The sequence below is a fragment of the Lampetra fluviatilis genome, chromosome 40 (assembly GCF_964198595.1).
Source record: "Lampetra fluviatilis chromosome 40, kcLamFluv1.1, whole genome shotgun sequence".
NCBI lineage: Eukaryota > Metazoa > Chordata > Hyperoartia > Petromyzontiformes > Petromyzontidae > Lampetra > Lampetra fluviatilis.
In genome coordinates this window covers 2,765,182-2,792,221 of record NC_136314.1, presented here as the reverse complement: position 1 = coordinate 2,792,221, position 27,040 = coordinate 2,765,182, and the positions used below count along the sequence as shown (strand labels likewise).

The 27,040-nt window shown below is 45.1% G+C and overlaps 1 long non-coding RNA gene across 1 annotated transcript; it reads right to left on the bottom strand.

Annotated features, from left to right (window-relative positions):
* Window positions 1-5,677: 5,677 nt before the first annotated feature.
* On the bottom strand, window positions 5,678-26,822 carry LOC144946270 (uncharacterized). The gene is made up of 3 exons (XR_013639791.1): window positions 26,770-26,822; window positions 21,549-21,604; window positions 5,678-5,725 (listed from the first exon to the last, which is right to left on the bottom strand). It is a non-coding gene; the product is annotated as an uncharacterized LOC144946270 (long non-coding RNA).
* Window positions 26,823-27,040: the final 218 nt, after the last annotated feature.

The following is a 27,040-nucleotide window of genomic DNA, read 5'->3' as shown; positions in this document are numbered from 1 at the left end:
CCGGCTGCATCTGGATTCAAGGTACAGAGCGTAATACATCCCCCACGATCGACCACAGCCATGGAGAGGGCCCAAATCCAGCAGTGGAACGATTAATTAATTAATCATTAAAGCCACCCAGGTGGCTCCGCAGTAGAGGAACAGGGCCATTGATCAGAAAGTTGCGAGCTCAAATCGTGATTGAGAGTTGACTCGACCCATAAACCCTCCGTGGCCTGTAAAATTAGTACCACTTTGTGGGAAAATCGATATTCTTAGGTTTTTTCGGTAAAGTCACGTAGGTAAAAAATTAAAATTAATAAAAATAAAATAAAATAAAAATCAGCTTGTGTTGCTTCCGAAACGTCGTGATTTTTATTTTAACTTTTATTTTACTTTTATTAATTTTAATTTTATTTTTTTACCTACGTAACTTTACCGAAAAAACCTAAGAATATGAATCATTGCAGTCACGAAAGCTTCAAATCTAGAAGGGAAATCAATAGTTGTTGTTCTGTGCATAGACTCACCCTCATCATCGGAACGTGTTCCACTTGCTCGGGGCTGTAAGCGCGAGATGAACATCAGGTCACATACTTATTTGAGCTGGAAATTACCACTTTTTCTTGTTCTACAAGCTCCTTGTTTATAAGTTATACAAGTTGCGAACGATTATTTTGCTGTCGTCCGGGCTTCATCGTAGCTCTGTACCGACAGCGCACCATAACTGCCTCATGTGCCTCGCGCACTTAACCTTACAGCAAAAGCCACAATGCCCGCTGGGATTTTCATTTTCGTCAACGCACGCAAAGGACGCGTCACGGAGACATGGGAGTGAGATGCGTCAGAGAGTGTCACACTTAAGTCGCCAACCTCTTTTTTTTAACGGCTGCGTTTAACAAAAAGATATAAACATTGCACCTATGCACACTTTCCGATGATGCTTTTCTAAACAGCTTCTAAAAACAACCAAAGTATATCCAGACGGCTTAAAAGCAAGAGAGTGTAAAGCCCATTAAAAAATGATGACTGGAGGAGGCCAGGTGGGGTTCAGAGATCACAGCACTGGAGCCATTACCACCGAGACACTGGGTTCAAAACCAGGTTGTATATTGAATTGTTTTCGCACCGTACGTGGACAACCGTGCTAATCGTAGGTACGGGGGGGGACATCATGCTGAAACAAAAGCAGCTCTGAAGATAATAGTTTTGGATCTAGATTGAAACGTGCATAGCTCCAGTGGCTTCTAATATCAGAAGAGCGTCCCAGATGGCCGCAGAAGCGCACCTGAAAGCGCGCGAAGCAGTGGACAATCTTTGTTTGATGGTTTATGCTCCTTGCGAGATCAGCAAGGCATTGTGGTTCATTTGTGGCAAGCGCTTTGTATGAAATGAGTATGACCTTGTATATTTGTTAAGCGAAAATGGTCTTTGAATTAAAAATATTGGCTTGCCCGTCAAGCATCAGTCTCATAGCAGAACGCACAGGACAGCAGAACCCTCAATGCATTGAGATTGTGCCTAGAACATCTCCGAATGGGTGTCTTGCCTCGTGAAATGATGTTGATAGCACCACTGGATTTTTTTTCATGAAGTAGTGAGAATAATATTAATACCTCATTTGTCCATTTAAAAAAAAAACATTGAGTCTCAAACTTTTCTAGACCCAATCCAACATTGGGATATTTGGCATATTTTTGTCAACCTTTGTTTGATGTGGGCACGGTACCCACAGCTCCTCGCACAGCAAGAGAAGATAGAGCTCACCAAGCCACACCGACAGATCAGGAACCCACTTGCTGTACTGCCATCTCCTGGCTACCTTATAACTTAACAGGTAAAACACTTTAATAGTATTTGGGCACGCCACTCTTCAGGTCGTGTGCGGTGAAGTAAAGTGTGGGTACTCTGTCAAGACATCTTGCCAGTGTGGAAGAGGAGGCCAAATACCTTCTAAAGAGGGGCTCTCTCCCGAGCCACCTCTAGTGGAGATCCTTCTGCGATCAAACATTTTCAGGGCACTACATCAACCTTGTTTTACAGGCATACACCATCATGACGTGTTAATACATGTTTATTTTTACATCAGGGGCCAAATCGCTCTCTCTCGGTCTGAGACAGCATGGGGCTTTTAATGAGCCGGTGTTCGTGCACGGAGGGTAAAACGAAAATCTGTTTTCCTGCCGCGGCAGATGTGTTTGTAAAGGCGGTGGCCTCGGAAGTTGCCCGAACTGTGGCTCTTCCCTAAAAAAACGACCTACCAAATTGACGTTGGTGCGCGGAAGCGATGCTCGCTAATTAATCATGGCAAGCGACGATTCATAACCAAATACCTGTGGTGAGTTTGGGCCTCCAGCGCCACGAGTTGTACGAATTTTTCCTCCCTGTCCAAATCAGGATTCCCATCGCAGTCTGTGTGTGTGTGTGTGGAGTGGTGGCATATCAGTTAGAACGTTGTGTTACGAACCCAGCGACCCGGGTTAGATTCCCGCTAATGGGTGATACCAGTGACGAATATCTGAACCGATCCTGGGCCTCCCCTAGATCGACTCAGCCAAGTACCTGGTTCAAGTGTGTAAACATCGCCACTAGGGAGACAAATGTGGCCAGGCGTGGTGCTGGGCACCCACCTCCTCGTGTGCCGTGCCGGCCTTCGTTAGGTGCTCATCAACAGCACTTGCACAAACAGCCTGTTAGTGCTATACGGGGGATCTTTGCTTTTATTTTGTGCGGGAGCGTTGTTTCTTCTTCACGCTCACGAGTGGGGGGGGGGGCACTGGGAGAGTTCGTTCATAATCACATGAGATGGCCTCAAAACCTGTTATGTGGCCGATTAAAAATAAACCAATATTTTTCTTTTTTTTTTATCAGGCAAGGCCTGAGGCACTTATGGTCTTGGCTGCTTTCACAAGCTCGCCTATTTTCGGGTCAGCCAGGTCACCCCCGTGTATATTTGTGGGTCGAGTCTAGCTAAAAAGCAATCGACACCATGCTCCAGAGACGATCCCATAGGGTCGGTCTGTCTTCAATTTTTAGACAAGCCACCCCCGCCAGTTTTCACGCGGTAGTTTATCTCTAGAACACGGTGCACTCACAATGTTACAGGGGGACACCTTTATCGGGACAACGACACCCAAGCCTACGCGTTCCCGAACACTCACACAACCCTTAAATAAAAAAAGACACTCTCAGCCTTAGAGATGGCGTTTATCACCCGCTTTTGGCCACATTCACAAACATCCCCGACTCCAGGTGAAGCTCAGCCCCACGCGTCGTGGGCCACCACCGGCCCGACACCGTCGCCAGAGTAGAGGCAGCGAGCCGTGCGCCTGCCCACTCGTTCACACCATTGGGTAGCGTCAGAGGCAGCCTCCTTGTGCTCTCCTCCACCCCGTCTGCTGAAGATACTTTGCCCCTCTCTGCTTCCCACCGGGCTTCCACTGAAGTTAACACGGGGACTTTTAAGACAGACGACCCTGGTGCATTATAAAAAAAAAACTTATATACATTTATTTTACTGGTAGGAACCTCCTGGTTACACCAGCCCACAGAGGATTATTGTGTCCGTCCGTCGTGCAGGGAGGGGCTGGGTGGGGAGGGAGGGGCTGGGTGGGAAGGGGCTGGTCACCCCGTGGTGCCCTTATAAAACTCAACGTTTAACCTACTCACGCTGGCCTGTGTCCGCCCTCACAGTCGGGCAATATTTGCGGAATACCCCACGCCGCCGTTGACCCTGGCCATTGACCGAGCAACCCAACGTTCCTACCAGCTTCCTCCGCAGGAATGTGTTCAAGTGGAACTTTACCAGGTAAGGCCTGTGGAGGGAAACCCCGGAGGAGCCGGAGACAAATCCACGCGACCATGGCGAGAACATGCAAACTCCAAATATACAGCAGGCGCCAGGGTCGGAATCGAACCCACGATCTCCTGTATGCCAGGCGAGGTAGTTAACATCTCGCCGACGTAGCCCTGCCTGGTCCCCTGGGCAGATCCAGATGTCTTGCAAAGCCAGAGAAGTTTAGTTTATCGCTTGAAGTTCTTTCGGATGACACCTGCTCTTGTGGACGTTGTATACTTGATCTGGTCTGTAAAGAGGAGGGGGCTTGATCAAAACCTTGTCTTCAATTGCTCCTATTATCGTGACAAATGCTACAATGCATTCAGCAGCCACACATTTGGAATGTAATATTTATTTGTCAAGAAATACCTTCAATCGAGGAGGGATTTTGAATTCTGCATCCCAGCCTGGCAGTTTGATGAGGGGGCAAAACAACGATTCGAGATATTTTGGAGAGAGAAAAAAAAAACTGGGAAGCGTTTTTGGATAATGGAGAGAACTTTTTCAATGATGAAAGTAATAATCATCAAAGCGTTTTCCGTGGGACTCGGAGAGTAGGAGGATCAAAGCCCCTCCGCGGTGTTGAAGGAAAGCAGTTTTCGCTTTGCATGTTCAAGTTTGGAGCTGGCATCTCTGTGATATTCAAATCAATGGACACCCCTTACGATGCCACGGGGTATACAGGGACATTGCATTTTTTTTATTTTGTAACATCTCTTTTGTAAGGTATGTCATGAAAATAAAGCAACCCGTTGCGGTTTTATAGTCTGTGTGTGCGTTGTTTTTTTAAGCCCAATATGCGAAGAAAGATTTTTTTCAAAATGATTTCGGATCCAGCAACATTTCGCCGCTATTTACTGGATTTAAAGTTATTATTTTATTTTCTCGCAAAAGCGCCATTTGATTCAATTTATTTGAGTGAAAATGGTTTTGAAAGTCGATAGGATGGATAAAAACAAATTATACCTCCACTCAAAACCACACCAGATATTTACACATGATTCAATATATAATGGGCATTTAGTGATTGGATAACACTGAAAATCTGCCCAGATCGGTCATAAATATACTTGCTGAACTTCCTTCTACTCCTGCAGACAGGTTTCTCATGTACCTGAAAATATTTGCCTGATCACCAAACCCCATATCTAAAGTGCTAAATTGCACTTTAATACTCTACAAAACAATCGGAGATGCATATCAATGGGAACAAGAATGCATCTATATATGACAAATATATTTATATAGAAAATAATGGAAATGTCTCAAGTTTGAACTTTCCAGCCAGCGGGAATTTCGAACCCTGGGGACAGCAGAGGATAATGAGGCAGCTCGACTATGGGGTATAAACAGGCCTGAATTGTTGGAGCATAATGAGATGATTACCTGTAGGTGAGGTACAAAGGGACACAATATCAGAGGATCTTGAAGGTGGTCGTTGTGACCTTGAAGTTAATTCAGGATTTAATTGAGAGCCAGTGGAGGGATTGGGGTATTGGGATCACGTGGAGTTTGGAGGCAATGGGTTTGATTAGAGAATTGCAGTCGTTGAGTCGGGGTGTTCATGAAGGCACGGCTGAGAATCTCAGCAGCAGCAGCAGCAGAAGTAAGAAAGTGACGGATTTCGCAAGAGATGGAAAGTTCACGATGAATGACAACACCAGGATGACACGCACAATCGCTGCCAGAGTTTATGGGATGCATCCTCAACACTGGAGTCTTTACCAAGTGGGCGGTTATTTTTTTCTTTGCCAATGGAGGACGACTGCTGTTTTGGCAATGTTTCGCTGGACTTGTGTCGTGGTTCACACACGATCCCTTTTTCGGCGGAGATTTTCTTAGCTTTTGTCACTTTTACGAGAAAGAACTGCACCGCAGGGCAAGGTGGACTGACAAGATGCCCGAGATCTGCAAGATAAGACATCATTTGTTACCTGCAAATTGACACACACACAGTCATATTTTTCTTTTTTACCGCATCCGCCTAGGCTGCAAATTGTACATATGTAATTTAATAACAAGAAAACACAGCTAGACCTCAGAGTGAGCTTTGACAATGCACACTCGGGGATGGAAAATAGAATGCGCTTGCGCTGCTGTATGCGATAATAGCTTTTGCGGGACTGCATATTAAGTACCATTGTGCTTATATATATGTGTGTGTATGTGGTTTTGGCCATAGCTTTGCTTGCACGAATGCTTTGCGCATTATGGTCTAAATAACGTATCTGCCCGCTTACGTCCCGATCACAAACGTTCAATGTCATGGATGAAGGCCTCCCCTGTGACGTTGACCATCCCACGTGACCTCTTGACACTGCTCGATCCCGTATCGGTGGCGACCCACAAGCTGATCTCGTTGGGCCATCTGTGGGCACGTTCCCTCCTTTGGCTTCCATGTATATCAAGAAGTGTGGTGTAGATGTAAATGCCTGCCATGTGCATGCCTGCCATGTCCATGCCTGCCATGTACACGCCTACCATGTATACCATAAAACATCCATACATTTTCATGAAATTATAAATTCACATCGTTATTAATCAGTGATAGAATATGCCGAACAGAGTGAGGTACCACGTTTAAAAAGTATACATATTTATAACTGTGCAGTCATTGGTGACCACGCTTGTAACGAGCAAACTTTATTAATATGAGAACCCGATTTCATCGCGGGCGACTGGAACGAGGATGTGAACCTGCGGTTCAGCGCCTCGTGACCACGGCATGATGAGCACCACCTCTACCCCCGGTGCCACGCGGTGGTTCTCGCGTTTCAACTTTGCTCCCAGACGTTACCACCGCATGCTGCCTTTTCTATAGAACTCGTCCAGCATTGCCCGACTTAAAAAAGGGGCACTGCAATGCATTTGCTGTTGGGCGATCTCTCAAGAATATGGAGCCAGAAGAGAATTGCACCTACTCATCGAAGCGTGAACTTTCATTTAAAGTGGGGGAGGGAGGGGGGGAGATTTCCAGCTCCGTTCTTCACTTCTCGTCACGGCTCGTGTCCCCCCCGTCCCTCCTCCCATGTTGACCAGTATTCTACATTTAAATGCAAATCCGGAAAAGAAAAAAAATAGGCAGCAAGCCGGGCGATTGTTGATTGTTAAACGTAGCGTAGCGAGCCCCCTGCGAAACGAGCAAAGGGACTGGCATTTTAAAACTTCAGCCAGGCGTTCTCTCAAGTTTGAGTTAGACTAAAGGACATGTTGCTTGCACGTATATACATGCTTGAAGGATTTGCTCCTGACTTTTAAATGGAGAGATAAAAAAAGTTTCACAAACAATGCCACTGCTAGTGGCCAAACCTTCCAATCCTGAAATATTACCCAGCAAATTACTCAAATGGGATCACGCAGAGCGACATCACCCCCCTAAATGCAAAAAAAAAAATTGGTAGAACCCTCTTGCAAAAATGGTCTTGAGACTCTCCATTGGAGGTGTTCCTGTGTAAGCAAGCACTATAATAATAATTATTTTCTAATAAATTATCAAATCAGGCTTAGATTTAACACTGTGGACGATCTGGTAAAAATATTCCTAAGAAAGGAATTGCCATTTACGCGGGTTTCTCCCAAAATTGTTGTCACGCGGCATCAAGCATTGTCACGTGTGAGTTCAGAGAAACGTAAATCAACCAACAGTTTCCTTCAAAATCTGAAAATATGGAAATTCAGATGTATTTTTTGAAATCCGACTCATCTCTATTACACGCTATTTTGTACTTTTTTTTTTAAATATGTATTCCTGTCTGTTTATCATTGGTAATAATCGACAGCCCTGTATAAATGCAGTGCTGAATGAAAGCATAATTTTGCCGTGTCGGCTGGGGGGTGGTCATTTGACCATACTTTATCATGGTGCTCAGTGCATATTGGTGAGCGGAGACCCAGGATACATCATTGATGTTTAGCCGTGGCCGGGAATCAAACACAGTTTCATTGGTTTTATGGTGCATTCCGCGAACCACTGCATCACCGCTCTACCCGCTCTCTTGGAAACGGTGCTTAAACAATTCGCTGTCAAATGTGTGATTAAAAAAATGTCCTTTTGGAATAAAATTGTATCTTTTATATGGATGGGCAAATTTTTGTTTTATTCACTGCATCGAATTTTTACTCGACTTTTGATAGAATAAATCGCGGTTCGAACACATCTCCAAAAACGTCGTGACATTTTTTTCAGCATTTTTGCAGAAAATAACTGCAAAGGTGACTTTGTTTTGTCGAAATTAAATAAATAAATGAGCATGTTAACATTTCATGAGTTAAAAAAAAGTTTCCAGTGACCGTTTAATCACTGTACGCTGTTTTTATCGTGACCTTTAAACCTTACAGCATGTTACGTATTCATCAGCTGCGGAACATTTGGAAACTGGAGGGCCAAAATAATGAAGCTAAATGTTTTATTAAGCGTTATCTTCCACAGCCCCATGCTTCTCCTCAAATATTGATGCGCTCCTTTTTTTGGAGACGGTTAGAAGTCAGAACACCGTGGCGTGATTTCGCTGCTTCAAATCTGGCAACATGTCCTGCTACCATAAGGTACAAACATCTCAGCCTAAAATGGTTTTACGATACAAGCCGCTGCTCTATAATTCCTGGAACATGCATGCACGGACGTTTGTCCGGAAAACTCTTTCCGAGACCACTCCAACTATCGAAATTTAAACGAGGCACCATCTAACAGCTTCTAATATGTGATTCACAATTTTATTTTGGATTGGATCACCGTGAAGGTATAATGTCAGCTATTTTTACAATAACCCTCTGCCACCTAACAGAGCAAATCAAATCAAGGAGTCTCCTGGAAATCGATTTGTCTTTTTCAGCAAACCGGAATGCAAGCAATATTTCGAAAAGAGTTGCATTAACCTCAAGAAAATTAATGATTGATTATTATATTGGTCACGTACTTTATACAATATTTAGAATTGATGATAAGAAAAATAAAACTCGTGACATGATAATTCGACGATTGGCTTACCAAGTCCTGCCAGTGCTTGTCTGGTGCATAGAACAATTGAGATACTAGCTTGACTACCCCGGCTTCGCCCGGGACTTGAATTCGCCACGCCCGGCCGCCTTTGTCTTCCCAGTAGCAATGTTCACACACCACAGCAGTTACTCGTTTGAGGCTGAGTCGACCTAGGGGAGGCCCAGGAGCGGTTGAAATAATCGTCACTGGTGGTGGCCGTGAGCGGGAATCGAACTCGGGTCGCCGGGTTCGTAGCGCAACGAGCTAACCGCTACACTACAATGCGTTACGCTTCCACATGCGCGGGTCACGTGACAGATTTGACGTCACCGCTCACTTTCTGTGCAAAAAATAAATGCATTATTGTGCTCCCCCCCCCCCCCCCCCATAAAAAAGTGTATTTTTTTTATTTTTGCATGGAGTACAGTCTGGAAAGTACCCACATGGCAAAATTCCAGTTTGTTGCATGTCGGGAAGTACGCTAAACATTTTGAACACACACACATATTCACAACTTTGCCTTTTATATATATGGAGATAACCTGTTGCTGTGTATGTCCACCTCCCTGTGCCATGTTTGGTCATTGGGGTGACCGTACTTTGTCACGCTGCTCAGTGTGAGTTGGGGAAAGAGGTGGGCAATGACCGGTTTCAGATATCACTCACCGCTGATGTTAGCCGTGCCAGGATATCCACTTAGATTGCCTAGCTCCCCATGAAGCGCACGAGCCACTGCACCATTACTCCGATTGATTGTATGACTGCGTTTCTGCTTAAATTCTTAAAATGAAAAAAAAATGGTTTAAGTTCAAATTGTGTTTTTAACTGATGAAACGTTATGTTGAAAATAAAAATTCGATGGTTAACATTTAAAATTGTTAAAGTGATAAAAGGAAGTGCATAAACTACGACAGTTAATTTAAACCAGCGATGCGGTGACTTTGAACCGGCGGTGCGGCGAATCAGAACCAGCGATGCGGTGACTCTAACCACCCAGCGGTGCGGTGAATCTGAACCAGCGGTGCGGTGTTGGTATTCGCGAGACATCGCCGGCCTCCGCACCGCCACGCCCCCAGGGGTGGGGGGGGTCTCTCCGCAGCGCGCAGAGGAGAACTTTTGCCGTCGCACCTCCGAAGCCCTCGCTCGCATCAAACCCAGCGAAGCTCGCAATCGGACTCGAGAGCGGGTGGCCTCCGGCTTCACTGCCATTCGGCGTAAAGGTGCGAATGTGCGGCAACTTCATTCAATTAAATCAGCAGATTACAAAAATTTGCATTTTCTAGTTTTGGACGTGAAATAACCATGGAAGCGTAAAATAACGTGTACGGCCCCACAGGGCATTGATCATTTACACAGCATGGACATTTTGTATTTGCTTTTGCTATCGTGCGACAGCTCACCTGAGATTTAATTCACTTTTTGCACGTTCATCACTTATTTTCTCTTAAATCCATGCGGATGGAATATTTATTTCTGTTCCCTTGCCTGTATTGCCCTAAAGCTATGAGAATTGTTATGACAAAAAAGTGCGTAAGATTGTCTTTTTTATATATATAATAAATGAAATATATTACAAAGAAACCGTAAGGCTCCTTTTTTATCCGCCGTTGGATTCATGGCTTCTTCCAAACGCGTCGTCCACAGTGGTGTTGTTCTAACCATGCTTCACCATCCTCGTCAGTACAGGTGACATAAGGAGGGGTGCAGGATTAGTTTAAACATCACTGTGGTTGGGAATCGAACTCAGGTCACCAGATTAATGGGGCAGTGCACTCACCGCTGTGAATCGCATATAGTTTCTGCAGACTCTAAACAATCGTTTTTAAACATTATAATATAATCTGCATTAGGAAAGCAGATTATTTAAACAATACTATAACATCCACATTATAAATTATCCACAGTCGGGTGTCGGGTCCGGTTCTTGTATTGGAGAACACTGTTATTTCTGGCTTTTGGTGAAAAGCAGGCCTCAGGCCTTATCACAAAGCCAACAGGCAACCTCCGTTCCGTGGGAGGTCGCCCCTTCTCGGTGTCTGCTCCCACTGTCTGAACGTCGTCGTCCTTTTTTCATGTGCGTACGGCTAATTATTTTGTTTCCTGTCAACACGTCTGGAGCTGTGGTCGCATTTAGACGCTATATAAATGTAAATGGTATTGACGTCTTCTCGACCAACTCGGGGGTAAATCACTTGGTGATTTATTTCTTCAGCAGTTCCATCAAGGTTTGAATTAGGCCCGATACGTATGAATGTATGTATGTATGTTGAACTTCTTTCGCAACGTGTGGAGCCAACCATGCTCATCGGATGTGCGAGGGAAGGACAACAAACTAAATACAAAAAGTAGTTAAGTCATGCATTGATCATCATCATTAACCACGGCCCAATATACTGCTGGATAAAGGCATTCCCTTGTAGCATCAGCCACTGCCATCTCCCATGATCCAGCAATTTAACAGGCTCATTGATTCTAGATTTGAAGCTTTCGTAACTGCAAGGATTCATACTCTTATAGTTTTTTTCGGTAAAGTCACGTAGGTGAAAAATAATAGAAATAAAATAATAACAAATGAAAATAAATCAATTAAATCACGACGTTTCGGAGGCAACACAAGTCTCCGTCTTCAGGTGGGACCTCACTTAATACAGTAAATTTAGCTGTGACGGTCCCACCTGAAGACGGAGACTTGTGTTGCCTCCGAAACGTCGTGATTTAGTTGATTTATTTTCATTTATTATTATTATTTTATTTCTATTATTTTTTACCAACGTGACTTTACCGAAAAAAACCTAAGAGTAGGCTCATTTATCGTCACTTGTACCGAACATTGCTTTGCACCAGTTTGCCAAAGGGGAATTCGACTAGCTGCTTGTTAATCTTAACAGGCCCTCAAGCAACGTATTGAAAGCTCGTCGCACCAACGTAAATTTGGATACTCGAGACATTTTGGCTTTTGTGAAACGAACACACCTACACGAGCACACACCTGGACGAGGGTCTTCTCGTGCTGTGATGGTCATGGAGGTTGCTTTGCCAAACTTCAGCACTCTGGTCAGTGCGAGTTGAAGCATAGAAGTGCAGTGCAACAATACATTTTTCTGCACAACCCTCTGCTCCCTGCCGTGTATAACCTCCAGCAGGCTATACCACCCGTTATGCATGCCGATTGCCAATCAAAGTGATATCTCGATTCAAACCCTGCTCAGCTTTGGAGTTCTGGCAAGATCGGGCGTTTTCTTGATGATTTAGTCATAGGCTGAAATGGGCCCCCAAAGACCCATCACTGCACGTATCGTTACCTATTTGCCGCGTCAACCTTAAAGGCTGAAAGCACGATTTGAGCTTCGGATGTTGCCTGTAACATCTTGCCATGTGGGGGGGATTCACTCGAAACCGATAGCCCGGTTGGGATTTTGTTAGCATTGCAGCAAAGACCAGCAGCGGTAAATTCAGTAATGGGGCTGTCGTGCAGAAATATTTTTCCCCCTAATTGGATTTTTATGTTACTTGTTTAAAGTAATGGTGCAGAAAGGGACGATGGCAAGTTGTCTCGAGAGCACAGAGGAGATAAGAAAGATGATCCCAAAGTTCGTATTTTACCTTAAATACGCAAAATATCACGTTTAAACTTGCGCTCACTTAAACCCACTGTTTGTTTGCGGTAAAAAGAAAAAAGCGGCTATTTGGTTACTGGCGAGGTGAACAAACGTCAAATAAATCTTGACTTTGAGCTTTTGTGACTGCAGGAAATTGTCTGTGTTTATTCTTTGGGTCTTTCGGTAAAAGAGCCAAAAAAAAACGTCAAATAGTCCATCCACATAATATCTGAGCCCCAGATTATTTTTTTGGGTGACTTCTCATCGTAGCATCAAGGCATTCGTTTACGAGGTGGAACTTTGCCGATATCCCTAACTCAATCTAACCCACAAAAAAACACTATTATGGATAATATTTGTCGCTAAAACCTACGTGTTAAACAAAATTATATCCCGCCCACAAGTAGATTTAAATTTTCAACATAAATGCTTCCGTGAAATATTTGCACTTCAAAATACATTAAACACTTCTCTTTTACGAGTGAAATACATGCACGACGTTGTCATTTCTCGTAATTATAACGATAATTTGACGCGTCGCCAGAAAACATTTTCAGCGTACGCTCGTCCAACGCATTATCGTCAAGAGTCGTGCATATTTATCACTTGCTTAGGGCCGTATAATAACGTGCTATTCTTGTCGGAGCTCAGACAGTGCATTTAAACACATGTTTGGGTGTTTCTTCTCTTATTTACACCACGATTCGTATAGCTCCGCTAATGGCCACCCATCAGCCCAATTAGTGCAGCCAATTTAGGCGTAAAACGCCACATTTGTGCGTTGTTTTAACGCCTGTGTTCCATTTCGCACGACGCTCGCTTACACACAAAGCACAACAGAGGGCCACCACGAGAAGTTTTTAACGGTTTCAAAGCGCCAATGCTGCCAGAGAAAATAACCTATATTTTTATTGTAGGGTGGTGCATTATATGTGTTTAAATTTACCAATAAACTACTAGTTCCAATAAAAGTAACTCCCCTCTTCGGACACCGCATTAGCTCATATCGTCTCCTCACTAGGCAATAACGTTTGTAATCGCGTACAAAGGTAAAGGTGCCCCGTGTAGCCTGGTTGACTGTTGGAGCAAGTGCTGAGAGCAAGCATAAATCAAGACCAGCTCAATTGAATAACAGGTTGTGTTGCCAGCACAGTCAAAGTGATGTCCTGCTCATATTTAGCATTGAGGGAGTGCTTATCTCCTGTTTGCAAACCTGAGCCAGTGGAGGAAATTACACGTTTCTATGGCGGGGGAAAGGGGTGGCTGATTCTACCCATTTGATCTTACGTACCACGCAAAACAAAAACTGTGAAAAAGGTGAAAGATCTGGCCCACTTTTACCATGCGCCTAAGACCCGTTTATAATCAATGAATCGATCGTTCCCCCGCTTTGAAAGAGCTTGCAATGTAATTTCAGAGAACGGGTCACCACCGTGTCACCCTCTCCAAATGGAAAAAAAAAATGTACCGACAATCAAATTACTGTAAAATACACGCATTACATTAGAATTGCTTGTTATTCATAAATCCCCAGTGCTGAACCATGAGGATACCTCCTTCGGCCACAGTCTTGTAATCCAAATGACAAAATAACAATAGAATGGGACCTTTTTTTGCCACTATCAAAGTATGAAAAAATAAGAATAGATTTCTACCCTTTATGGCAATAAAACAGGTGCAGACATGAATCCTTGCAAACGGTTTCTCTTTGGTGTTTGAACATCTTAACACCTGTTTTATTGCCAGAAAGGGTAAAACCTATTCTTTTTTTTTTCATCATTTTTGATACTGGCAAAAAGGTCCTGTAGATATAACTGCTTGACCCGAGCTGTAAGTGCTCCGATGCTTGCATTACCTTTGTGCTGTTCGTCTTTTGGCGTTCTCTGGTCTAAACACTGGTGAGACAAAGCCAGACATAATGTTTACATTTATCCACGCGTCCATTGTCAAAACTTCCCGCTTTTGCCTTAATGCCTCTGACAACACAATGTGTGCCTGGGTGTGTGTGTCTGGGAGTGTGTGTCTGGGTGTGTGTGTCTGGGAGTGTGTGTCTGGGTGTGTGTGTGGGTCGGTGTGTCTGGGTATGTGTGTCTGGGTGTGTGTGTGTGGGTGTCCGGGTGTGTGTGTCTGGGAGTGTGTGTCTGGGTGTGTGTGTCTGGGAGTGTGTGTCTGGGTGTGTGTGGGGGTCGGTGTGTCTGGGTATGTGTGTCTGGGAGTGTGTGTGTCTGGGTGTGTGTGTGTGGGTGTCCGGGTGTGTGTGTCTGGGTGTGTGTGCCCGGTAGTGTAGCGGTTAGAGTGCTGCGCTACGAACCTGGCGACCCGGGTTCGTTTCCCACCAGTAACAATTATCTGAATCGGTCCTGGGCCTCCTCTAGGTCGACTCAGCCTCAAATGAGTACCTGTTGCGATGTGTAAACATCGTCGATAGGGAGACAAAGGCAGCCGGGCGTGGTGCTGGCTACCAACCCCCTCGTGTGCCATGCTGGCCTTCATAAGTGCTCGCTATAACAGCACTTGCCCCAACAGTCAGTTAAGGCTATACGGGGTGTCTTTGTCTTTGCACACACACACACATACCATTTAGACATGCCTTAGACTCGCAGTAAATCTCTTAAAAACCTCGAATTCTGGCCAACTCAACGAGGCATAAAATTAGCAGCTAAAAGGGGGTAGCCATCACATACATCACAACCTCACCCCACTCCAAAAGTGTAACGTGTATCCCGCAAGCAAGTGTTTAAATTATGGAATGTTTAACCCTGCTCGACTTTAATATTATTAAATGTACCAGTCCCCTAAGCTTATTTTTTTATGTCCGCAATACATCCATCCAGGCTAAATGTAACATGCCATAATAATAATTAAACAAAGAACCTGCCGCATGCCCTGCCATCCATCTGTAGTAGGCACCCACTGCAGAATGGTACATGTATCACTGTATACAAGTGTAGTGACGACTTGACACACTTCTCTTGAGATGGCACTTTATTGAAGACACGTTCACTTGACATCAGGCGGAGACCCCCACCGCAACAGCCCGAGTCTCCCGTGCATCTCCCCCTTACATACCGACACGAGGACACGCCCCTCTTCTCCATCATTCTCGCTGACTCCGGACGCTCGCTCCACCCGCAGACTCCACCGTCCGATTCCGTCACGTGACCACGCTCCCTTCTCTAACATTCCTGTAGCCACCGGTCCCTTCACACTTACAACTGATACCCCTGTCATTACCTCCCGTGGCCACCAGTCCCTTCACACTCACAACTGATACCCCTGTCATTACCTCCCGTGGCCACCAGTCCCTTCACACTCACAACTGATACCCCTGTCATTACCTCCCGTGGCCACCAGTCCCTTCGCACTCACAACTGATACCCCTGTCATTACCTCCCGTGGCCACCAGTCCCTTCGCACTCACAACTGATACCCCTGTCATTACCTCCCGTGGCCACCAGTCCCTTCACACTCACAACTGATACCCCTGTCATTACCTCCCGTGGCCACCAGTCCCTTCACACTCACAACTGATACCCCTGTCATTACCTCCCGTGGCCACCAGTCCCTTCGCACTCACAACTGATACCCCTGTCATTACCTCCCGTGGCCACCAGTCCCTTCGCACTCACAACTGATACCCCTGTCATTACATCCCGTGGCCACCAGTCCCTTCACACACTCAGCTGACTCCCCTGTGATTACCTCCCGTGACCACTAATCCCCTCACACCACGTACAGGCTCTATTGTCAATACAAACGGATATTCTTTTTTAACAACGTAAATACAGGTATTTCATCCACAGACTCTACGCAACATCTGTTGCATAAACCCGATAGGTGATTTCCTGCTAAAATTCGCATTGAGTTGTTGGTGGTGAACTGAGCCATGTCCTTTGGGCTCGAGTATTTAACAAGAAGTGTCCTCTACTTTCCTACCCGTCATCTAGGGCAGTGTTTCTCGAAACTTCGCGGATCACCCAGCCCCTCCACCCCTGGTGATAAGACGCATTCACTTTTCTATCTCAATAGAAGTAGTAGAAAATGATTCATATTACTGGAACATGAAAAAAATGAAACGCAGCTATAACGATTTTTTAGGGGGGTGTTGCATTTAGATCTCAGGGTTAACGTAGTTTAATGAGAGTAATTTATTAAATGTATAGTAATCAGCCGTTCTCAGGTGAAGAACAGGTCTGTCGGAAAGACAGCGTCTTTCTGCTGCTTTTCCGACAGACCTGTTCTTCACCTGAGGACGGCTGCTTGCGTTGTGGCCGAAACGTCGTGAGAATTATTTCATGTTCTATTTTTATTATTTTATTATTTCCCTTCTACGTGACTTTACCGAAAGAACCAAGAAGATGAATCCCTGCAGTCACGAAAGCTTTAAATCGAAATGTATAGTAATGTCTATAAATGAATGTCCAGAACAAAAAGGTATTAACATTGCCATTATTTCCGGAGCAACCTGCATTTGCATCACAGCCCGCAGACCACACTCTGAGAACCACCGCACTCGATTGAGAGGGTGTTGAATCTAAATGAGAATTCCGTTGAGTTTTTATTTTGTTGGTCGAAATGGTTCGGCCCGCTGGGCTCGCGATCCAGAGACCGCCGCTCCCTACTCAGTCTCGCGGCGTGTTGGCCGTTGACACAACGAAGCAAGTTTCTAAAACGCCCCCTGCACAGTTCCACCCCTGCCTCTCACCCCCTTGCCTCTATCCACCCGGCAGTAAAACTGGGTGCACGCCACAGCGAAATGGCAGGTCGCGTGTGGTGGGGTAAAGTGTGGGTACTCCTACACCTTCCAAAAAGTTTGGCCAACGTCAAAGAGGAGACAAAATGCCCTCTCCAGATCCTCCTCAATTGGAGCCCCTTCTGCCAGCAGTGACGCTTGCAAGATATTTCTGGGGTGACACCTTTACCGGAGCATTGTGTGTTGATTTTGAAAAAAAGATGTGTGTAATTAACACATTCCTGCGGAGGGAGCTGGTAGGAACGTTGGGTTGCTCGGTCAATAGCCAGGGTCAACGGCGGCGTGGTGTATTCGCAAATATGGCCGACTGTGAGGACGGGCACAAGCCGGCGTGAGTAGGTTATACGTCGAGTTTTATAAGGGCACCACGGGGTGACCAGCCCCTCCCCACCCAGCCCGTCCCCACCCAGCCCCTCCCCACCCTCCACCCTCTCCACCCAGCCCCACCCCTCCCAATTTTTGGATGCACGACGGACGGACGGACACAGACACAATAATCCCCTGTGGGCTGGTGGAACCAGGTGGTTCCTACCAGTATTAAGCAACACATGTGATTACACATTTGTCAGCAATTACAAAAACACATTTATTATTATAATATTTAGCACACTACATTATTAACCCAGTTACCCGAGCAAAATTCCTGGCCATGGCTAACATCGGCGGCGAGTGATATCCGAGCTAGTCCTGTTTCCCATCTCAATCAATCTGAACTGACCAGCATGGCTAATTGTGGTCAAACAACTCGCAAGATCGATGCGACTCGAGAAGGCCTTCAGCAAGCATTGCACTGACAAAGAGCTGTAAAAGTTATGATTATTTACACTCATGCACACAATTTATGTTTTAACTTGCATGTCAAGTTCATGCATCTCCCTGCTTTCACGAACAATTTGTGGTAATGTTCATTCACGCTGGCAGCTGTCACGTGGGACGTGTTTAACAATCATCAGGCGCGTGCAGCGTGGAACGAGTTAATTTTATATTTGGACGGGAGGAGTACATTTGTAGCGTGGTGGGTCGCGAGTACTGGAGTTTGAGAAACCCTGCGCGCACAGATCCTTTATCTCATGACGTGATTCTCATAGTACAGTTGGGATAACATTCAGGGAGGGGGGGGGGGGAATAAAACAATAAAAGCTTCCGGGGACAAATAAAACAGAGTTAAAGACAAAAGCAAATTAAAACAAATAAGCTTTATAAAACCAACAAAACTTAAATATGACTCGAGATGAACGAGGACAGCCCTCAGAAGCATTTGCATTCAAACGTTCCAATCAATTAAGCGTTTCATCGACGATCGGTCGACAGAGGGAGAGCTGTTAATCGTAAACAGATCAAGTTGCGATCAAGTTTTCTCATTTTCTTTGGGTCTTTCGGTAAAGCCACGTAGATAGAAAAAATACAATAAAAAATACTAACAATATCGCGACGTTTAGATCGCAACACAGGCAATCGTCATCAGGTGAATAATATAGCGGGAGAGCTGCTGAGTCAGTTGTCTCATTTGGCATCGCTTATCAGTTCTTTTATTGTGCATCCCTGTTTCCTGACCCACAGCACCGTCCAGATGGATGGATCGACACAGACATGAAAAAAAGATCCTGGCACAGGTCTGAACGTTTCACTAAAATACTCCGGGGAGGGTGAGCTGCGGGGTGTTGAAGTCTCATCCTTTGCTGGCTACAAACCTAATGGCTACTTTCCTCCGTAATGGCTCGTGCCACAGCAGGCACACTGCGCCAAGTACATTTGAAACCTGTGCCGAATGGCCACTGACGATCCCGAACAGAGAGCCCTGTGTAGACCGGTGGTCTTTACACCTGGGGGGTTGTTTTGAATAAAGCAAACAGGCACTTCGCAGGAAGAATCTGCGGCTGCTATGGCTGGGTGCTCGCTTTATCCTGGCCGCTGCTTATGCTCGCGTGTCTGCGCACGTGCCACGCGAATTTGGCGACACGAGTTTTATTCCCACCCACGGCCAACATCTGTGGGGGAATATCCGAACTGGCTCTGGGCTTCCCCTAGGTCAACTCGGCCTTGCATAACCACATGGTGCGGCGTTTAAAAACACTTTTCTTATCTTCAATCAATGTCTATCGCGCCTGATCCAAGGCTATGTATACGGTACATAGGAATGTAATGGTGAAGAAAAGGTGATGAAATATATGACAGGAAGCAATGGGCAAATCCGTGATGCGTGAATTCGGTGAAAGCAAAATTGATGGCAGGCAATGACGATGAATGGATTAAATGAATGAGTGAAATGAATGGGGAATGAGTGAAAGCCAGATGACGAGAATCTGAAGAGGGAAAAATAACGGTGGCGGTTATGAGAGTGGGGGGTGGGTGGGATTAAGGTGTCGTGGGGTGAGCTAGGGGCCATTACGTGAGTTGTGAGTGCGGAGCGGAAACTCGTGAGGGAAGGTGACTGTTTAACGTGGAGGGGAAGTTTGTTCCAGTGAAGGGGGCGAGAAGAGAACAAGAGGGAAGGCGTGGATCGAGCGCAAGGAGGAGAAGGACGAATAGAGAGAGAGAGAGAGACAACAGAGAATGGCAGAAGACGGATAACTCTGCATGCAGATATGAGCTACCCGTCGGAGGCCGTAGGACTGCGAGAAGGGCTGGGTGCAGACGCAGCACTTGTCGTAGTAAAACAATAATATAATTAATAATATTACAAATATTACATAGAAAACATAGGGGGAACATAGACATGGAGTAGGGAGAGAGGGGGTAGAGAGAGAAGGGGGCTAGAGAGAGAGGTTGGAGAGAGAGAGAGATAAGGGGTAAGGAGAGCAGAGCATGACATCTTTTGTTAAATCTTTCCTTTAAAAAGGAGGGGTTAACGTAAAGCAAAGCATTAAAAAAACGAAATGATGAACGAAGCAAAGTGCCGACTACGCTGAGCATCTTCTTGTTTCCTCTAATCGTAAAAAAAGAGACAAATGTGAACAGAAGTGGTGCCAGGCCACACCATCCCCTGGTGCACAGTGTCCGCCTTGATTTCGGCAGTTTGCTAAACGCAGAACGGAAGTTTTGCGAATGCTCGCGGAGCAATGCGAGTGTGTCAAGTCTGGAACAGCACGCGCGAGACCGGAGTAGCCAAACAAAAAAAAACGTTGAACCAAAAGTTTCCGGGATCGTTGTGCGGTGCGCTCGGGTTTTTTTTTTGGTGTGGGAATCAAAATGATATTTTGATTGTCTCGCTGCAAGTTCGCTGCAGAGAGAGAGAGAGTAAACGATGGTGACATCAATTCAGATTGGGCAATTGAGTAAACATGATGTGCTTCGGAGCGCTGTTTGTGCACACTTAACACTTACATTGAAAGAGACTGACAATGCTGAGCTCTTGATGGTGCGGTGCACGCGCGATATTTCACGAACTCAAATGCATTGCAGACATGTACGTATGTACGCATTCTCTGCGTGTACAATCTCGAAATTGAAAATATAAAACAAGCAATTACGCTGTGTGTGATTTTCACGCAGGATTTTGACAATCACGCACACACACACACACTTCGACACCTACAATGCCAATGCCACATTGTGCACGAAAATAAATATGAAACGACCAATTTTGTGCAATGGTACTGTATTATAGTTAAGTGTGTGTCTGTGTCTATACTCTGCTCTGTTCCTGTTGTCACTGCGTAGTGAGGGACAGGCAAATTGTTCCTATTCACATGAAATGCTAGGGAGTACTTGTTTCTTTCTTTTTTCAGTGTGCCGCATAAACGGGGCCACGAACATACCGAGTCTCGTTTCCATCTCTGTCATTCGCGCGCCGACAACGGCACGAGAAACGCTAAACACTGCGGTGCTCGCTTTAATGAACGCATTCCAGAATTCACCCTCCGTAATTCTTGGCGGTGCCTACTGTATTGCAAGAAGGGAGAGAAAAATGAGAAAACGGTTTGAAGATAAAAAAAAAATCCCGGGGTCTGCAGATCTCAAAAATCTATAAGCATTGATTTTAAACAGCGGGCTAATTTAAATCGCATTGTAATTTATTGATATTTTCCTTTGAACTCCAACCTTGGTAAACTGACTTGTCCTTTAATGGATGTTTTTTTTTGTTCCATGTTCGTCATTCGCAAAGCCTTTCAGCGTGCTTGTTCTGTGGTTATAAGTGGTCTGACCCGTGTTTTCACTGTGCTTACATCTCCTGTAAAATCACACCAATCGTGACCAAAATATCCCCATAGAGGAATGCGGTTAGCGCTACGCTGCGCTACAAACCCTGCCAACCCGAGCTCGGTCTCGCTCACGGCCAACACCAGGGACGATTATCTGCACCGGTCCTGGGCCTCCCCTAGGTCGACTTAGCCTCAAATGAGTACCTGGTGTGGTGTGTAAACATCGCCACTGGGATGACAACGGCGGCTGGCCACTTACCGTAACAGCCGTCATTAGGTTCTCGCTCACGTGACTTGCCACACAAGTCTGTCACCCTATAAGGGGGAGAAGGGGGGGGGGGGTCTTTGTCAGACAGAAGCTACATAAAATAACGGACATTTTCAGACCTTTATTTTCTGCTCCAAGGAATGGCCAATGCCCACGACTTTAATATAACTATGATAAAGGTTTTTTTGGGTTAAATCGCTTCAATATAAATGTGTCGTTAAACCCACCAGCACCCGACACAGCCAATTAGTAAGTTTTATCACGTAAACAGAACATGCCATTTAGTCACTAGTACAGCACACCGGTGTATTGGAGAACAAATCCACAACATTTACAATCTGAGTTATATTATGGATGATATTGGTCGCGAAAGCCATACGAATTAAAGTAATTATACCATTACATTCATCATTATCACCGTGTTTGCAAATAATGGCAATAGTTTGACGTCTTTATATTCACACAGTCACAATTTGTCGTTGTGTTATGACAAAATGTCGCCGGATACATTTTTCAAATTGTCCCTTCATATTAATACAAATTAATATGATTGTTGTTGTCGTGAAGAAGACTCCGGTTGAGATTATTGCAATGTCATTTGTTTTAGTCAACAATGCAATCATTGTGCTCGGAGCAATGCGCGTGAAATCCCCACCGGTTCCTTAGAATACTCTCTCGTGTTAGGGGCGCAGCTTGATTTAGGTATCGGAATGAAGAAGTAAAAGAAAATAACAACTGTCGACGTAGCAACAGATGCCATGCAATTAGCAAGTAATAAAAAAACAGATTGAAAAGCTCCGTAACGTTAGCGTGTAAAACCGCGTGATTTATAAGCCATTGTTGCCCATGTTTAATTTAGAAAGCAAACATATCGAAAATTAAATGTTTCACCAAATCAAAACGGGCGCGGAGTTCAACCGCGTCAATTCTTGAAAATCCACTTTCGTATAGTTAGCAGCTAAAATGTCCACGGCACAACCACTGTTATTCAATTCTAGCCAAAGTAATTAATACAAAATATATATATATAATTTACAGGCCTTTCAAGACATGTGAAGTGTTAATGAAGGATTGTTAATTACAAATGCACTGCGTTTCCTTGCATGTGCTGGTCTCGTCACGCCAATGCATTTCCTTTAACTTTCTTGGGGGGTAGGGTTTAGTCCAGAACCATCAGAAAATCACAAACTTAACACTCGAGCAAAGCAGGTATCATTTGGCGCTGGCATAACACAAATGACCTGTTGCCCTGTGTGAAAAATGTGCGTATAATTGCGTCCAATGGGGTCATTTGAAATCTGTTCCATGTCTTCAGTGCAAAACTAAATAAATCATTGCCTCTTCATTGCTCAAATTGTGCGAAACTTAATGCATGTCAGGAATTGATATGCACACATTGATCCCAACGGCAGATTCATTTATCGGAAAAATGAAAGCTACATATTTTAGGCCGACGCATGTGAGGATTATTCATGATGTGAGGCTCGTCACATCTCTTCTCCTAGATCTTTCGAGGCGGGGGGGGGGGCAATAGGAGCAACAGCTTCAAAGCTTCTCTGCTGCTCGTAGCAATGATCGTGTTTCCAGGGCCAGCAGTGAGACTTGGCCGCTGGCCCTGGGTCAATGTATGAAGGTCAGAAGAGGGTGTGGGGTGCTGGCAAGCAGACCTGGCGAGATGGGAATCACAACTTCAGTTTTCACTTGGTGATGGATAGCTCTCATTGATAGGGAGCCACAGGTGCGAGCCACGTGATGCAATTCCCTCTTCACTAAAACGTGAAATCAAGCAGGCGTTCTTCTTCTGGCAGACGGCTTTGCAATGCAACTCATGAGTCCACGTCTAGGGCTGATGGCCAAAACTGATACCCGAGGGAAGCTGAATTGGACATCTTCAATCCAGCAGCTGAATTTCTAAGCTTCACAATGTGTTTCTATGGCGTGGTTAGGATAAACAGCGCTGATATAATACTATTGTACGGACTCGACTCACGCGGTGTTCATAAAAGGTGTATTTATTGATGACCCACGGGTAAACGCAATCGGTGATACAGCACGTAACACACGCTTCAGCAAACTCCTCACTCAGAACTCTCCTCTTCCTCTTGCATCCTCGAGTCTCCTCTACTTGCCTGCTGATAATTGCCCAGGGGTTTTGCCCGAGATGATAATGAACAGGCGAGGAATCTCCTCCGTGTCTCCTACAATATCATGAATTTTTTTTTAAAAAATTACCCAGAAAATCTTAATTGCATCTCAAAAACGTAGTTCACGATTGATTGCCCAACATTGGCATTTGTGACCGGTACCATTAAATTTTTTTTTTATTTGACCATGTAAGGCTCACTGAGCTGTATAGCTCTGTCAGAAGCGACCAAGCAACAACTGACAGCTCAACAAAGCGGCTTGTCACGTGGACATTTACATCAGTCAAACACTCGAAACGAATGTGTCTAAAGGGAGACAAAACCCCGGACGACACGGAGAACAATCCACACGACCACGGGGAGAACATGCAAACTCCAAATACACAGGCGTCAGGGTTGGGATCGAACGCCACAGCCTCCAGTATACACAGGCGAGGCAGTTACCATCTGGCCACCACGGCACCCCGCAGGTGGTGAGATGTTAATGAGTGACTTTAGGTGGGAGGAAACCCAGGCACAATGAGGAGGGTGCCGTTTCTTGACAGCCTCATAGCCCCGTGCCTACATCACGTGGCAAGCCTCGTGGTGTTCACCCATCCACTTACGAACCAGACTCGACCCCGCTTAGCTTCTGCGCTACGACAAGATCGGGCACCTTGAGGGCGATTGTTGTCGACTGCAAATTTCAGGGGATTTTGGCATTGGCGATTTTGACTTGGCGTCGAGGTCAAACTGTGAAGCGGTGGTTCGCATTATCTATTAAGGTGAAACTAAAATGCATAACAACACGCGCCACGGTGAACCACTATCATTTTAACACGTAGGCTGTCGCGACCAATATTATCCACAATACAGGTGTTTTTGGGTTATATCGCATAAATATATAAACGTGTCGTTAAACCCGCCACCACCCGACACAGCCAATTATTAAGGTTTGTCACGTAAACAGAACGTGCCAATGCATTACGAGTACAGCACACCAAATCAGGCTGTCGCCTGATGAAGCTAGTTGTAATTACTGGCGAAACGTCGTACTCAGATTGTAAATGTTGTGGCTTGGCTCTCCAACACACCGGTGTGCTGTACTAGTATACTACGCTATACACTACACTATACACTACACTATACACTACTATACACTACACTATACACTGCACTACTTTACACTATACTTCTAAACACTACAATATACACTACACTAATATACACTACACTATACACTAGTGCTGTACTAGTATACTATGCTATACACTACACACTACACTACACACTAGTGCTGTACTAGTGACGAATTGGCCACGTTCTGTTTACGTGACAACCCTTATTAGTTGGCTGTGTCGGGTGGTGGCGGGGTTTAACGACACATTTATATATTTACGCGATCTAACCCCCCAAAAAACTATATTATGGATGAACCACCACTATCTTTGTCCGGTCGTGCAGCCAAACGGAAAACCCATTGCATGTATAACGCGGGAAGCCCTCTACGATGGTTTAACACGAAGGCCCTCGACGATGTCGCTCCTCTCAATCCCCCCCCCCCCCTCGGTGAACCAAACCGCGGACACGCTTTTCAAACGCCCAGTTAACCAGAGCAATACAAATGCGCGCAAATGTATTTTTTGTGTTATCCGCGCATGCACTAACATGTTTTTTTTGGTGGTGTTGTTGTTAAAATTCACACAATGTGCTGCATTAAAAACCACACATAAATTGCCACATTGAGAACAGCTGCTGCCCAATTTGTTTCCGATGAAGCCAAGACGGCATTACCAAGTTGTTTATTTCGGAAATCGAATGCCGTTCCGCCTTTCGTTTCCTCTGACTGTTAAAGTGCTTACTTTGGTGTGCTCCCGCATACAATTCTTGCCAAACTGCTGCTGAGAAACCATTCAAGATAAGAACGCTGAGAATTAAAACGCGAACATTTAGGAGTTGTGAAGTTATTTTACCCATTGCATGCCTCGTATTCACACGTATGTTATTCAAACACATGTGTGCCCACATTCACGTGGACGCTTTGTTAACGCTCAAAGAGCAGTAATAGTGAGCACCTCTTAAAGTCCAAAACTTGAAGCAATTAATTGACACATCAGTCTACCACGATGGGAAATTTTGCCTCAAGGGGCCGTCCATAAATGACGTCACGCGAATTTGGACGATTTTTGCCCCCCCCCCCCATCGTCACATGGCGTCACAAAAAGTGAGACCCCCCCACAAATATGACTTCACAAAACTCTGCCCCCCCAAAAAATAAAACATGCTTCAAATTTCTTTAAACTATTGTCATTGTAGTGCGTATTTAATGTGGCGCTGCGCTATGATGTTGTAGGAGAAAACATTTATTAAAAAGTCTATTTAATTAAGTAGAACGTGTTGTCTATATTTATTTAAAGTTGCGCATTTTGATGTGTCGTCACATTTCTCAACCCCCCCCCCTTCCCCTCGTCAATCATCGTAACAAATGTCTGACCCCCCCACCCCTAGGTGCGTGACGTCATTTATGGACGGCCCCTAAGGTATTTTCGCTTGGCCAAGCTGATCTAGAAGATTCCCAAGGCAAGTGGAGACACTCATTTGTATTGGTAATACAAATCGGATCCACACCTTGGCTGTCTGGCATCGTGGTGTGGCGTGCACTCCACGATACCGCCACTGTGCAAGAATACATATCCCTCATTTCTTACACACACTGTTGGAGCAAGTGCTGTTGACGAACACCTTTCAATGATCTTCTTGGTTCTTTCGGTGAAGTCACGTAGAATGGAAATAATAAAATAATAATAAAAAAACATAATAAAATAATTCTCACGACGTTTCGGCCACAACGCAAGCAGCCGTCCTCAGGTGAAGAACTGGTCTGTCGAGAAGACAGAGTCTGAATGTCTTCTCGACAGACCTGTTCTTCACCTGAGGACGGCTGCCTGCGTTGTGGCAGAAACGTCGTGAGAATTATTTTATTATGTTTGATTTTTATTATTTTATTATTTCCATTCTACGTGACTTTACCAAAAGAACCAAGAAGATGAATCCCTGCAGTCACGAAAGCTTTAAATCGAAATTTTTACCTTTCAATGATGTTTACACACTGCACCAGGCACTCGTTTAAGGCCGAGTCGATCTAGGTGAAACCCCGGACCGGTTCAGATAATACATCTCCGACGCGAGCCGCGAGCGGTTATAATTCAGACTCGGGTCGCCAGGTACACAAGGCAGTGCAATAACCACTACAATACCGCTCCCCCATGCCTACACAAAGACCACCCCCACCACCCCCGTGCCAAGCCTAAGACGCTGTTGGCCAGCAACTACGAAGGCGTACAAATACAACGCAGGCAT